At 44.8% G+C, this 14,967-nt stretch overlaps 1 long non-coding RNA gene across 1 annotated transcript; it reads right to left on the bottom strand.

The window, feature by feature from the left end:
• Window positions 1–300: 300 nt before the first annotated feature.
• Window positions 301–13,513, bottom strand: LOC134987703 (uncharacterized). Its single transcript, XR_010193294.1, has 3 exons — window positions 13,252–13,513; window positions 11,770–11,829; window positions 301–539 (listed from the first exon to the last, which is right to left on the bottom strand). It is a non-coding gene; the product is annotated as an uncharacterized LOC134987703 (long non-coding RNA).
• Window positions 13,514–14,967: the final 1,454 nt, after the last annotated feature.

The following is a 14,967-nucleotide window of genomic DNA, read 5'->3' as shown; positions in this document are numbered from 1 at the left end:
TCCGCCCAGCGTTAGCAAATGAATCACAAGATCACAGATCTGGGCTATTATATAGGAGATAAAACAAAATGTCATAGGTCATGGCTTTTTTTATTATTAAATTAAATTGTCAATCGTCAAATGAGGGCAATGAAAATAATAAAATTAGGCAGAGGGGGGCAGCCATTACTGTTGAACCTAGGGGGCGCCATGACCCTTAAATCCGACCCCTGCCGGCAGGAGCGCCAGCCACACAGGATAGCAGTGTACGCAGGAAATCTGTTGTTGACGCAGCAATCACAATTTTTTTTTTTAGGCACATTTATTTCCATAAACTTGATTTTATTTGACAATATTACTAGTACATTGCCCTTTTAATAGCCACTGATGAAGTATGTTTAGCAGCCCCTTAATGCGGCTATCTTTATTCTGCTCCATTTGTCTCTGTACCAGTAAAATGCTTCTCTGCCACGACAGATTAAGTTGGTCATAGTCATTTCAGTGGCAAACGCAGGAATTCTAGAGGGGGGTTTCCAAATGCAATCTGCAAATATCCCACTCTGCGGAATATGGAATACAGTATAGATGATCTATAGTATAGGCTGAATCAAATATATTTCAATAAAATAAACAAGATAAGTGGTCAGAAAAAGGTTAAACATACTATAACAAATAAATGCACAAACATTATAGAACCAGTACTGCACTTTACTAAACACACATTCTCCCACATCACGGTAAGGCATCTGTCTCTTCTTACTGGTAGCTACTCTTTGGTCCAGTGCACTGAATGAGGGCTCAGAACCGCACACACAGCAAACTTAATAGAAAATACTGCTACTACTGGGCATAATGCGTCAGTAACTTTAATATTTGTATTATATACCATTGGTATTGTTGTCATAATTTGCCACTTGCCAAGAGGAGGGGGGTTTCTGGGCAACCGGAAACCCCCCCTGCGTTTGCCTATCCATTCTGATGCATTTTGTTTTCCAGGATGGAATATTTTAGGTTAAATCTCCATGTTTTCCCAGCCAGGCTGGAAAATCTTATAATATCCCCGAAGGGGTCTTAGAATTCAGATCTGGGGGTAGTTTATCAAGATTTGAAGAGATACAGAACCCCAATTAACTTTGGTGCTGCACTTCCCCCCGTTCTGGGGGGCATTCTGAGGTGATCGCACGCTGCCGATTTTCGCAGCGCAGCGATCAGGTAACTACCGCGCATGTGTATGCACCGCAATGCGCACGCACGTCGTACGGTTACAAACAGCATCATTGCTGTGCAATGCTTCTAGCGTTGAATCCATTCGCACGGGTGATCGCAAGGAGATTGACAGGAAGAGGGCGTTTATGGGTGTCAACTGACCGTTTTCTGGGAGTGGTAGGGAAAACGCAGGCGTGTCCAAGCGTTTGCAGGGCGGGTATCTGACGTCAATTCCAGGACTGGACAGACTGAAGTGATGACAAGGGCTGAGTAAGTTCTGAGCTACTCAGAAACTGCACAAAACTTTTTCGTCCCGCTCGGCTGCACATGCGATCGCACACTTGCAAAGTGAAAATACACTCCCCCGTGGGCGGCGACTATGCGTTCGCACGGCTGCAAAAAGTAGCAAACGAACGATCAACTCAGAATGAGGGCCTCTGTTAGATCACTCTGTAGATTGCGGATGTCCAGCAAAGTTCTTCTTCCTGCTACTATTGTAAGGACACACACAGCACACAAGGGATGGACTTGAAGTGGAAACTGAAAGAGACAGGCAGTAATAGGATAAAGGAAAGCCATTTGCATTATTGCATCCAGGGGCATAACCAGAACATTGTGGGCCCCACACCAACATACTGAAGGGGCCCCTGTGCCAAAGCTTCTTGAGAGACACCTCTCCCCTTTATGCCCCATAGTAGTGCCCTAGTTAATTTTCTGACACATAGTAGTGCTTTAGTTAATGTTATGCCCCATAGTAGTGCCCTAGTTAATGTTATGCCCCATAGTAGTGCCCTAGTTAATGTTATGCCCCATAGTAGTGCCCTAGTTAATGTTATGCCCCATAGTAGTGCCCTAGTTAATGTTATGCCCCATAGTAGTGCCCTAGTTAATGTTATGCCCCATAGTAGTGCCCTAGTTAATGTTATGCCCCACAGTAGTTCCTAGTTAATATTATGCCCCATAGTAGTGCCCTAGTTAACGTTATGCCCCATAGTAGTGCCCTAGTTAATGTTATGCCCCATAGTAGTGCCCTAGTTAACACCCATAGTAGTGCCCTAGTTAATGTTATGCCCCATAGTAGTGCCCTAGTTAATGTTATGCCCCACAGTAGTGCCCTAGTTAATGTTATGCCCCACAGTAGTGCCCTAGTTAATGTTATGCCCCATAGTAGTGCCCTAGTTAATGTTATGCTCCATAGTAGTGCCCTAGTTAATGTTATGCCCCATAGTAGTGCCCTAGTTAATGTTATGCCCCATAGTAGTGCCCTAGTTAATGTTATGCTCCATAGTAGTGCCCTAGTTAATGTTATGTCCCATAGTAGTGCCCTAGTTAATATTATGCCCCATAGTAGTGCCCTAGTTAATGTTATGCCCCACAGTAGTTCCTAGTTAATATTATGCCCCATAGTAGTGCCCTAGTTAACGTTATGCCCCATAGTAGTGCCCTAGTTAATGTTATGCCCCATAGTAGTGCCCTAGTTAATGTTATGCCCCATAGTAGTGCCTTAATTAATGTTATGCCCCACAGTAGTGCCTTAGTTAATGTTATGCCCCATAGTAGTGCCCTAGTTAATGTTATGCCCCATAGTAGTGCCCTAGTTAATGTTATGCCCCACAGTAGTTCCTAGTTAATATTATGCCCCATAGTAGTGCCCTAGTTAACGTTATGCCCCATAGTAGTGCCCTAGTTAATGTTATGCCCCATAGTAGTGCCCTAGTTAACACTCATAGTAGTGCCCTAGTTAATGTTATGCCCCACAGTAGTGCCCTAGTTAATGTTATGCCCCATAGTAGTGCCCTAGTTAATGTTATGCCCCATAGTAGTGCCCTAGTTAATGTTATGCCCCATAGTAGTGCCCTAGTTAACACCCATAGTAGTGCCATAGTTAATGTTATGCCCCATAGTAGTGCCCTAGTTAATGTTATGCCCCATAGTAGTGCCTTAGTTAATGTTATGCCCCACAGTAGTGCCTTAGTTAATGTTATGCCCCATAGTAGTGCCCTAGTTAATGTTATGCCCCACAGTAGTGCCCTAGTTAATGTTATGCCCCATAGTAGTGCCCTAGTTAATGTTATGCCCCACAGTAGTGCCCTAGTTAATGTTATGCCCCATAGTAGTTCCTAGTTAATGTTATGCCCCATAGTAGTGCCCTAGTTAATGTTATGCCCCATAGTAGTGCCCTAGTTAATGTTATGCCCCACAGTAGTGCCCTAGTTAATGTTATGCTCCATAGTAGTGCCCTAGTTAATGTTATGCCCCATAGTAGTGCCCTAGTTAATGTTATGCCCCATAGTAGTGCCCTAGTTAATGTTATGCCCCATAGTAGTGCCCTAGTTAATGTTATGCCCCATAGTAGTGCCCTAGTTAATGTTATGCTCCATAGTAGTGCCCTAGTTAATGTTATGCCCCATAGTAGTGCCCTAGTTAATGTTATGCTCCATAGTAGTGCCCTAGTTAATGTTATGCCCCATAGTAGTGCCCTAGTTAATGTTATGCCCCATAGTAGTGCCCTAGTTAATGTTATGCTCCATAGTAGTGCCCTAGTTAATGTTATGCCCCATAGTAGTGCCCTAGTTAATGTTATGCTCCATAGTAGTGCCCTAGTTAATGTTATGCCCCATAGTAGTGCCCTAGTTAATTATATGCCCCCATAGTAGTGCCCTAGTTTATTTGATGAACCATCATAGTTCCTCGTTCACATTATGTCACACTGTAGGGCTGCCAGTAGACATTATTCCACGCAGTGGGGGTTATTCGGATGTGGTAGGATGTGCACTGTGCATCTCAAATGACCAATTATCGGTACTTGTGCATGTGCAGGACCTGTTTTGCGCGTACATGAATTGGTCCTGACTCTGTGGCACAGGACGCAGAGCAGCAGCAGTCAGTGATTGACAGTCTGCTCCATTTGTGGGTGGGGAAAGGGCACAGACTGCCTCTGTTTGGGAAATTGTAGGCGTGTCAGTGCCATTTAGGGGGCGAGAAGACGTCAGGGAACTCTGTCGTTGCATGAAGATTTTCTGGGCTCTGCGATGGGCGGCTTGCGCGTCACCATTGGTGCCACATGCTGCCCGATGGTGAGTGAGTGAGTCCTAGGATGCAGCATCGGATCACTACTGCAGCAGGAGGTGTGTACTTGTAACAGACACCTCCTGCTGCATTTACATACAGTGCTGTCACTGCTGCTTCCAGGGAACTGATAGCAACTCCAACCACATCTGAATCAGGCACAGTATCCCCCATTCACATTATGACAGTGTCCCCAGTTCACTTTATGCCACATTACAGTGCCCCCTGTTTCATACTGTGCCACATAATAGTGCCCTCTGAAACTATGCAATGTTACAGTGCCCCCTGTTTCATACTGTGCCACATTATAGTGCCCTCTGAAACTATGCAATGTTACAGTGCCCCAGTTCATTTTATGCCACACTATAGTGCCTCCATTTCACATTGTGCCACATTACAGTGCCCCCTGCTCACATTGTGCCACATTATAGTGCCCCAGTTCTCATTATGTAGCATTATAGTGCCCTCCACATTACAATGAGAGGATCAGATTATGGCCCTCATTCCGAGTTGATCGCTCGCTAGCTACTTTTAGCAGCCGTGCAAACGCATAGTCGCCGCTCACGGGGGAGTGTATTTTCGCTTTTCAGGAGTGCGAACGCCTGTGCAGCTGAGCGGCTGCAAACACATTTTGTGCAGAACAAGACTAGCCCTGTAGTTACTTATTCTTTGCGATGATTGCTGCGACGAGTGACACGGTAATGATGTCAGACACCCGCCCAGCAAACGCCCGGCCACGGCTGCGTTTTTCCAAACATTCCCAGAAAACGGTCAGTTGCCACCCAGAAACTCCCACTTCATGTCAATCTCCTTGCGTACGCCAGTGCGACTGAAAGCGTCGCTAGAACCTGTGCAAAACCACGATGCACTTTGCACCCGTACACCGCGTGTGCGCATTGCGGTGCATACGCATGTGCAGGTTTGCCGTTTTTTAAAATGATCGCTACGCAGCAAACAACGGCAGCTAGCGATCGACTCGGAATGAGGGCCTATGGCACGATACAGATCCCTCCAGTTCATATTGTGCCACATTACAGTGCCCTCCAGACTGTGAAATGGGTGTTTGCTGGGTGTCAACTTTTGGCATATGCAGGGATCAGAACTGCATCGTGGGAGTTTCATGACAGTGTCTCAGATATGTGTGGCCAGAGGTGCATCTTATTCCGACTCACTCGTTTGTCGAGGGGAGTCTTATTTCTGACTGATCTCTTACACCCAGCCTAGCGTAGGTGTAAGTGCCAATACTAGCAATGGTGGCTGCACTACCAGACAGAAATCAGTTTTGGCGGCTCAAGTGTAGACATGATGGCATGTGTAATTCATATCAGTCCCCGATAAGGGGACTGATATGAATACGTATTAGGCACTGATACGTATTAGGCACTGAGGAAACTCATCCAGGCCTGAATATATTATCTGCATCTTTCCCTACTTGCAGTTATTGCAAAATATAATTGAAAAGGTTAAAACATTTTTTTTTTAAGTCCTACAAGAAAATGATGTCCTGCTGTAAGTGAGGTGGACATCGTCCCATTACAGAGATAGATGCCTGTAACCTCCGTCCAAGTCATGACATCACTAGCAGCGATAATGAAGTTCTCAAATCCACTCTTTAAATGAACGATAAGGAGGGGGCTGATGGTTACATGCGTGATAATAGGGAGGATGACCTTAAATTAGATTTGAAGGTGCTTCTATCACTGGAATATTTCATTGGCGGAACTCCAGTACTAGGTTGGAGTCGCCCTCGTGGATTGCATATAGCAATGCTCCTGACTACCGGCAGGAGAGAAACAGTCGGAAGAACACAAAAAGAGCAAGTTGCTGAGGAACAGTTAAAAAGGACAAAACATAAAACCCAAGATACTGTCTATATAGCAAAGCCTCGGAGTGTAAAATCTATTGTTATCTATGGGGGTCATTCCGAGTTGATCGTAGCTGTGCTAAATTTAGCACAGCTACGATCATGAACTCAGACATGCGGGGGGACGCCCAGCACAGAGCTAGTCTGCCCCGCATGTCAGTGCCCCCCTTCCCCCGCAGAAGTGCAAAGGCATCGCACAGCGGTGATGACTTCGCACTTCACGAGTAGCTCCCGGCCAGCGCAGCTATAGCGTGCTGGCCGGGAGCTACTCTTCGCTCCCCGGCCCGCAGTGCTGCATGTGACATCACACAGCCGCTGCGGGCCACTCCCTGCATGGCCTGGCCACGCCTGCGTTGGCTGGACCTCGCCCACGAAACGGCGGGCAAACGCGTCCGTTTCGCCCCCTCTTGCCCATCGACTGCCTCTGCCTGTCAATCAGGCAGAGGCAATCGTAGCGCAGTGACGGGCGGCCATGCGCCGGCGCACTGCAGCACCGGCACATGCGCAGTTCTGACCTGATCGCTATGCTGCAAAAAACTGCAGCGTGCGATCGGGTCAGAATGACCCCCTATATCTCTTGACGTAAAAATGTATTGTAAAAAAGCAGGAATTGTATCAGATATCCTGGGCACACAGAATGACCTCTAAGGGATATTGTGGCTCCAGCCAATCAGCTCCTGTCACGTGTTCAGCTTCTGTCATGTGTTTTAAAAATGACAGTTGGGAGCTGATTGTCTGGAGCATCATATGCAACAAGTTTTATCATTCACAACGGGTCTTATCACTCAGTGATAAATGGGCCCCTAAGTTACTAGCGCGTTACCTGGTTCGACAGACCACCATACAGTAGCTGCTTCTCCAGCTTGGATAAGTAGTGTCAGAACAATAGCGCTACAGTGCACCGTCATGCACCGTAGCGAAATGTTAGCCTGGGGCCCTTTGAAGTCTCCTCCAGTAGGTCCCTTGCTCTGCTCTGAGGATGTGGGGCCTCTGGCAGTGCCCAGGTGCTTCAAGGGGATGAAGGGGCTTGACCTCTGGGCCCCATATTGGCCACAGCTACCCATGGTAGTTCCAAAACTGTCTCAGAGTATCCAGTATTTATCGTGAAACCTGACTGAAAGATGTACCTGGTTTTTGGTGGTAATTCAGAGGCAAATGAGTATTAGCAGGATATTTTATGAGAATAGGTGAAGTTAATTCCCGGGGTCAGTGCAAGATCTCTCTACACCCTAGGCAAACCTTCAGCCTAGTGCCCCATAACCTGCAACCCCCTCCCCCCTCACACACACCTTCAGGAGGGGAGATGCAGGTGGCCACTAAGTGGGCTGAGGTGAATTGCATCATTATACATACATACATACACACACGGTCAGAATACTGACAGTGGCATCCCGAGCATCATAATAACATCATTTTAAATTAAATGAATTATCCTTACCCTATTCCTCCCTCCCCGCAGCTTGGGTTTCTGGCGTCATCATTCTGACAGGTGTCAGGCTTCTGGAGCCAGTATTCTAAACACCAGTATCTGGTTCAACGGGATGCCATCTACATCTCGTAAAATTGTATGTGTACCATGTGTATACTCACAGACACACTATATTTGCATGCTCCTTATTGTGTTCCATCCCCCCAGCTTTAAGTTCATTACTGACCTGCATACAGAGACAACCTTCATTTTTTTGCACGATGAATTCAATAATACCCTCCAGTGGATGGCACCCCTAGGCAGCCGCCTAAAGCTGCCTAATGGTAGAGCCGGCCCTGTTAATTCCAGTCTGTATATGACTTATCTAAAAATACATGTTTTGTTACATAGTTTCCATATGTGCTTGGCTATTAATTACCCTTAGTGACAAGGATTCCCTTGGTTGCATAATAATCACAAGGTCGAATCCTTGTTACTGTGGGAAACAAACAGAAAGGTGGAGGATAATTCACAACTCAGGACAAGAGGAAGAGCCCACAGTATAGCAATATAAACACAGTAATATATCCGAATGATAACAATAACTAATAATAATAATAATAATAATAATAATATTACAAATGCATTGTAAAATGTGCAAAACTAGAAGTAAAAGTAATAAACAGATATCAACAAATAATAGCAAAACATAATTTAAGCCAGATAAGTATTTTGAAGAGTGAATCAATATTCATGACACTAAGGGGCCCATTTATCAACAGGTGATAAAACTCGCTGTGAATGATAAAACTCATTGAGTATGATAAATGATGCTCCAGCCAATCAGCTGCCTAACTGTCAAACACATGACAGTTAGGATCTGAACACATGACCGTTGGGAGCTGAACACATGACAGTTAGGATCTGAACACATGACAGTTGGGAGCTGAACACATGACCGTTGGGAGCTGAACACATGACAGTTAGGATCTGAACACATGACAGTTGGGAGCTGAACACATGACCGTTGGGAGCTGAACGCATGACAGTTAAGATCTGAACACATGACAGTTGGGAGCTGAACACATGACAGTTGGGATCTAAACACATGACAGTTGGGAGCTGAACACATGACAGGATCTGAAGACATGACAGTTGGGAGCTGAACACATGACAGTTAGGATCTGAACACATGATAGTTGGGAGCTGAACACATGACAGGATCTGAAGACATGACAGTTGGGAGCTGAACACATGACAGTTAGGATCTGAACACATGATAGTTGGGAGCTGAACACATGACAGTTAGGATCTGAACACATGACAGTTGGGAGCTGAACACATGACAGTTAGGATCTGAACACATGACAGTTGGGAGCTGAACACATGACAGTTGGGAGCTGAGTGGTTGGAGCACCATTTATCATTCACAACGAGTTTTATCACTCGTTGATAAATGTGCCCCTTAATGACTATGCAGCTGCGAATTGTCAGGCTACGGAACTGCTGAACATCGCAAGTGAAGCAGCCGCCCAAAAAAGAAGATAGGCGGCCACCGATGCCATCAAAATTTCCTCAGTGACTGCGTACCCATACGTGGCACCAACGCAACAACGAGGAACATCTACTCCTAGGGTTAACCTATGGCTACGCAGACTGGCCGCGGCAGTAGCGACACTGGCGCCATGTTTCAAATTCAAATTTTAAAGTATTGCTAGTACAGTATGTTACAAGAAGTTTGTGATACCTAAATGTAATCTGTATTAGAATTGGCCACCTTTTGCATTTCACACGATTAGATAGATGTGGAGTGTCCAGACTGAAATCTAAATTGCAGTGTAAAAATAAAGCCTTCTAACACTTGTGGCTACATGCAAAAGCAGCCAGTATTTACCCTGCACAGAAAAATTTAAATGTATTTGCTCCCCTTGCATGGCAGCATAGTATGTTCCAGGCACAAAGTTACTTGCTTTTTTGCTTTACTTACAAACATGAATCAGGCCTACAGTGTGCAGACACAATGACGCTTCTGGGATTGAGGCGCTTGGTATCAGAGATATTTGGGAAGAGTGCTGTCCATTCCAGGACAGTGCCTGGGTGGTGGCTAAACAAACGCACAATGGCCCTCATTCCGAGTTGTTCGCTCGCTAGCTGCTTTTAGCAGCTTTGCACACGCTGAGCCGCCGCCTACTGGGAGTGAATCTTAGCTTTGCAGAATTGCGTACGAAAGATTCGCATAATTGCGAATAGAAATTTCTTTGCAGTTTCTGAGTAGCTTGGGACTTACTCTGCCAGTGCGATCAGTTCAGTCAGTTTCGTTCCTGGTTTGACGTCACAAACACACCCAGCGTTCGCCCAGACACTCCCCCGTTTCTCCAGCCACTCCCGCGTTTTTCCCTGAAACGGCAGCGTTTTTCCGCACACACCCATAAAACGGCCAGTTTTCGCCCAGAAACACCCACTTCCTGCCAATCACACTCCGATCACCAGAACGAAGAAATTTCTTCGTTAAGCCGTGAGTAAAATACCTAACTTTTTGGCAAATTTACTTGGCGCAGACGCACTGCGAACATTGCGCATGCGCAGTTTGCGACAAATCGCTCTGTTGCGAAAACCACTAACGAGCGAACAACTCGGAATGAGGGCCAATATGTTTTGTGTTTTGGGCATGTTATGGGAGTGTCACTAATGTGTTCGCATGCACAGAGGTTTCATTGCCCACATTGGAGGCCGTACTCTGGTGTTAAATCTGCACCTACCATAGGACTGGCACGACTGATAAAGAAGTACAGTACCGTGTGTTGTTACTGTCTCCAGACTCAAAATGGACATTGCAGCCCTTCCACATTCAGAAATACGGATGTACTACAGTATATACCAGGAAGGACATTAAAGTGCAGTCGCCGACGGGGGATCGCCAATACAAACGGCTGCATCCGTTTCTACCTCACACTCAGACCATTGTGCGAAGGGCGGAAAATAGAAAATAGCTCAAGTTTTCCTTTAGAAAGTAAAATACTGTCTCCATAAAGAAAACATGTCATCTTTCACAAACCTTCAGGGAGTATCCCAGTGTGAGAAACGCATGTGAAGATTATCTGGAGAATAAGGAAGAGAAACCATTGTAGTAATGATTTCTTTAAAAGCTGCTATGGGAAATTTCTGCACTGTTTACAAGGTTTATTGTTATTATCCTTTATGTAAGTGGCGTCACAAGGGATCCGCAGCGCCTAACAAAGCACATAAACAAATGAGCTAAAGAAGAATGGAGGGAGCAACACGGGCAAAAGCTTGGAGGCGGGAGTGGGAGGAAGTAATCAGTTGGTGGGAGAGGTGGCGTGTATTTGTGGAGCGAAGAGACTGGGTGGGAGTCTGAAGGGAGAAATGTAAATATAAAATGTAAAGAAAGAAATGTAAAGAGAAAAGGGTCAGAAATGTAAATGGGAGAGGAGTGGGTGAGGGCTTTGAAAGTGAGTGTAAGTAGTTTGAATTGTACTCGGAAGGGGAGCCAGTAAAGGACTAGTAAGAGAGACGTGTTACGTTTGGAGAGGAAGATGAGCTGAGCAGAAGCACGGAGGAAGGATTGGAGTGGAGAGAGGTAGTAGTCAGGGAGGCCAGTTAGGAGGAGGTTACAGTAGTCCAATCTGAAGATGACCAATTAGTGGATGAGGGTCTTAGTAGCAAAGGGGGTCTTAGTGAAAAAGGCGGCCAATAATGTGTCTAGGGGCAGTCTGACCCCTAAATCCGCCCCTGGTGGTAGGTAAGTAAATAGCTCATGGCACTGTGGTCGGTGCAGACGTTAAGAGGCCTGTTATTGAACAAGAGGCCTGAAGTGGTATGGATTTGCTAGAAAGAGCGCAACTAAGCATACTCCAATATGGCTCCTCCAGGGATGCTTCATTCCTTAACCAAAATGGCTGCCAGAGTTAGCGCTGCACATGCGTGGCACCATCTTGTTACTATGCAGAATAACATACAGTAGTGGGAGACTCCGGGTGACCTGCCTGATTTTTCCTTCATTAGCGCAGTTCCAGTATCCTGCACCTCTACCCGCATCTTGTGTACAGGCACCGGCCGGTGAGCTGCTACAACCCCGCTCCACTTTACGCCTTAGCCAGTGTGACCACAGTGAGCACGGCTGTACCTACAACTCTCAATAAAGCACACTGATGGTAAAGCCTCTGGACTGCTCTTTGGTTTCCGCTGGTGTGTACACTACTTATTTCCATCAGGGATAACTTACTGTTTGCCAGTCCAGTCTCGGGGGATCTGTGTACACATGAGCTGGCTAATCAGATTGCTTCTAATAAAAATACATAAAATAACATGTTAATAAAAATTGGTCAAACATTGTATTTAAAAAAATAAAAAAAATAAAAAAATAAAAATAAATAAATATATATATATATATATATATATATTCCATTAAAAACTACTTCTTAGGTGCTCTGGATTGATAAATAATTGATAACCTCGGAAAATACCAGTTTTACCGGGGTACCCACAAATTCCCTGCTTGTAGAGTCATTTACGGTCTCAAAAACAGCTCCCATAGGTTTATGTGGGGGCTGTTTAAATGCCAAATTAACCAAGTGCCTCTTGAGACTGGCCCCTATTAGTCATTTTAACTTATGGGAAACATAAGCTACAAACGTTATTGGGAGAGTGACCGGTAGGATCCCTCACTACACGTGTGCAGTCACAGGGAGGTATTAAGAGAGGAGGCGGCCTATGTGCCATCTCCGTCAGGGCCCCCTTCCTACCTAGCAGGCAGCGCCAATGACTGTAAGCTCTAGGTGGTGTGCAGGTCTCCGATAAAATGGTATGGCGGCCATTTTCTCTGCTGCGCATGCATTACATGCCGGGAAAATGGTGTGGTATTAAAAAAAAAATGGGTGTGGTATGGGCCCCACTAGACCCAGGGGCCCATGTGCATCGCATACATTGCACCCATTAGAGTGCAGTAATCAGACCCAGCATGCGTAGCAGCACGGCTGGACACCGAAACTGAAAGCAAAGTGATCGCACTTGCAGTGATAAGAAATTATAATGATCAGGTCTAAAACCCAATAAATAATAAATAGGCCCCAAAATGCATTCTGTATCTCTGCGCGATATAGTGACACAGAACGCAGCTGCTAATATTAATGGTACGTATTCCCCCCCGCCCCATGTTTCTAGCTAATTTTATCTGTGCTACCTGTTGCACCACGGCAGACACTGGCATGCTGAACCACCACAGCACAATGCACATACAGTAGCCACCAAAATGGGTGCATTCACGCAAAAACATGGGACATCATATAACATAACTTGGTATTACTGCATGTTTAGCAATTAGATTTGCTGTGTGTTTTTTTTATTCAGCTTTGGCAGATAACATGAAGTTGCTAATACCTTTACTTGTGCATCAGCAACTCCACAAGATAAATATAATACTTGTGTTATTAAATCATTTTTTACAAACTATTCATGATCATGTATCAATTTTATAGATTTATTACAGGAGGGGAAAACATTTTTCAAAAATGTAGTCAAACGATCATTTCACAACTCATTTCTGTATTCTATAAATATACAGTAAGAAGAACCCCTTCAAGAGTGTAATAATGAGTAACAAATAATCTATTTCTGTAGATTTGTAAAGGAATAATAGTTAAAAACGATCTATCCAGTATCTATATTTAATACCGCTTTGTGTTATTCACGTACACCACAGTCGTACCTTGTTACACAAGCGGAATGAGGTGCAGTCCCACTGTTAGATGGCTTTTCTCCGACAGCAAATTCTGGGTCCAGTACCTCAGCGTCTCTTGCGATCCTTTAAGTCACAAAGTCCTACAGCATCACCTGACTCCTACTTTCACCCACAGCGTTCCTTCCCTCCACCTATAGGATTCTGAGTAGCGGTTTGGAAAACATGAAGCGCTTTGGCCGAAGAGAAAAAAAAAACCTTGAGAAAAAAAGGTTTCACCTCAGCTGTTAACTAGTCCTGACCTTTGGTCACATTTCTTGGTGAAAGTAGCTTATAGCACCAATTAACATCAATTATTAACTCCCGGATTAATAATTTATTAACGGGCCAAATGCAATATTAGAAACATATTATTACAAGAGCAAATGAACAAAACAACACAGACCTAATTATACAGCTTTTACTGAGAAAGCTTGGAATTGGTCGGTTGATTTTAGTCACTCTAAATGCTTTCTGTTTCCTCTTTAAAACCACACAATGGGAAGATTGCAGTCGTTAAATCCAGATGATATTGTTTTTTTAATGCACGATTTAAGCCGAAGAAGTGAGAGAAGGAAAGGCTTACTTAAAGGCTAACTTCAATTGCAAATATCAGGCCTATGCTATTATAATCACTTTCTATATACGCTGCTTGGTAGAGTGTAATGCTGGGTACACATTTTAATAATGGACTCGCAAACTGACGGACCCACCGACCAAGTGGCCGATTCTGGTAAGCATATACACTTGCCGATCCGCCACATGGTATGTCTGGCCAGACATTACGGTGTGATGCCATTGTTGGTTGTTCCTGCGGTCGGCATATGGGTGGGTTGACCATATGTTCTTGCAAGATTTATCTGCAGCTGCCATTCTTCACGGCCGACATGATATATCTTTAGACGACGTGGTTTGTGAATATATTGTCGGCACACACCGACCAATGGCCGACTGGTCGGCTGTACGAAAGATATATTGGCAAGTGCGTACTCAGTCTAAGCAACACTTGTCTTTTCTACAGTTCCTGACATCTTTGAGAGCAAACCATACATGGGACGGACTATCCCCACCAAAAAAACGTCCAGGACATGTAAATGCTCTATACATTAGTGTATATAGAAAACAGGGGTACATTTATCAACAACATTTCAAAGCAAATTCCACCCAAACCATTCATTATTGGGGGACAACTGCAAAATAAACTATCCGAGACTGTAAGAAAGATCAGAGATATCTGCTGCAGTTCCCGTCTTTTTCGTTCACAAAAAGCAGCATAGGATTTCTATGGTGGCTTGTAAAATATGAAATGTACTAAGCTCTTTATATGGCGTCTGCCACTGTAGCATATGAGCTACGTTTCACAGAATGTTTTGGGATAGGGATTAGACAGACAGCAGGTACAATATAAATCACAGGATGGGGGGGATTTTTTCCCGGGGGGGTTCCCCCTTAGTTGTGTGACCACGGAGTATGGTTGCCCATTGGGAAGGGTGGTTAGTTGCTCATTAATGTTGCCATGGGGTGTGGGGGGAGTGGGGGTTTGTTGTTTGCCCACAGCGTAACAGCTTAGAAATGTGGCTGTGGTCGGAGGCAAGGGGTTTTACTTATTTTTTTTAATTTGTTTTGAGAGGGGGTGGTGGCCTGGCTCCTACATGTTCATCCTGGCTCCTAGATTTGTAAAACATTTGTCAAAGCCTGGTATAAGCG

Source organism: Pseudophryne corroboree, chromosome 2 (genome assembly GCF_028390025.1).
Source record: "Pseudophryne corroboree isolate aPseCor3 chromosome 2, aPseCor3.hap2, whole genome shotgun sequence".
Lineage (NCBI taxonomy): Eukaryota > Metazoa > Chordata > Amphibia > Anura > Myobatrachidae > Pseudophryne > Pseudophryne corroboree.
The sequence above is the reverse complement of the archived record's forward strand: the minus strand, read 5'-3'. Positions and strand labels throughout refer to the sequence as shown.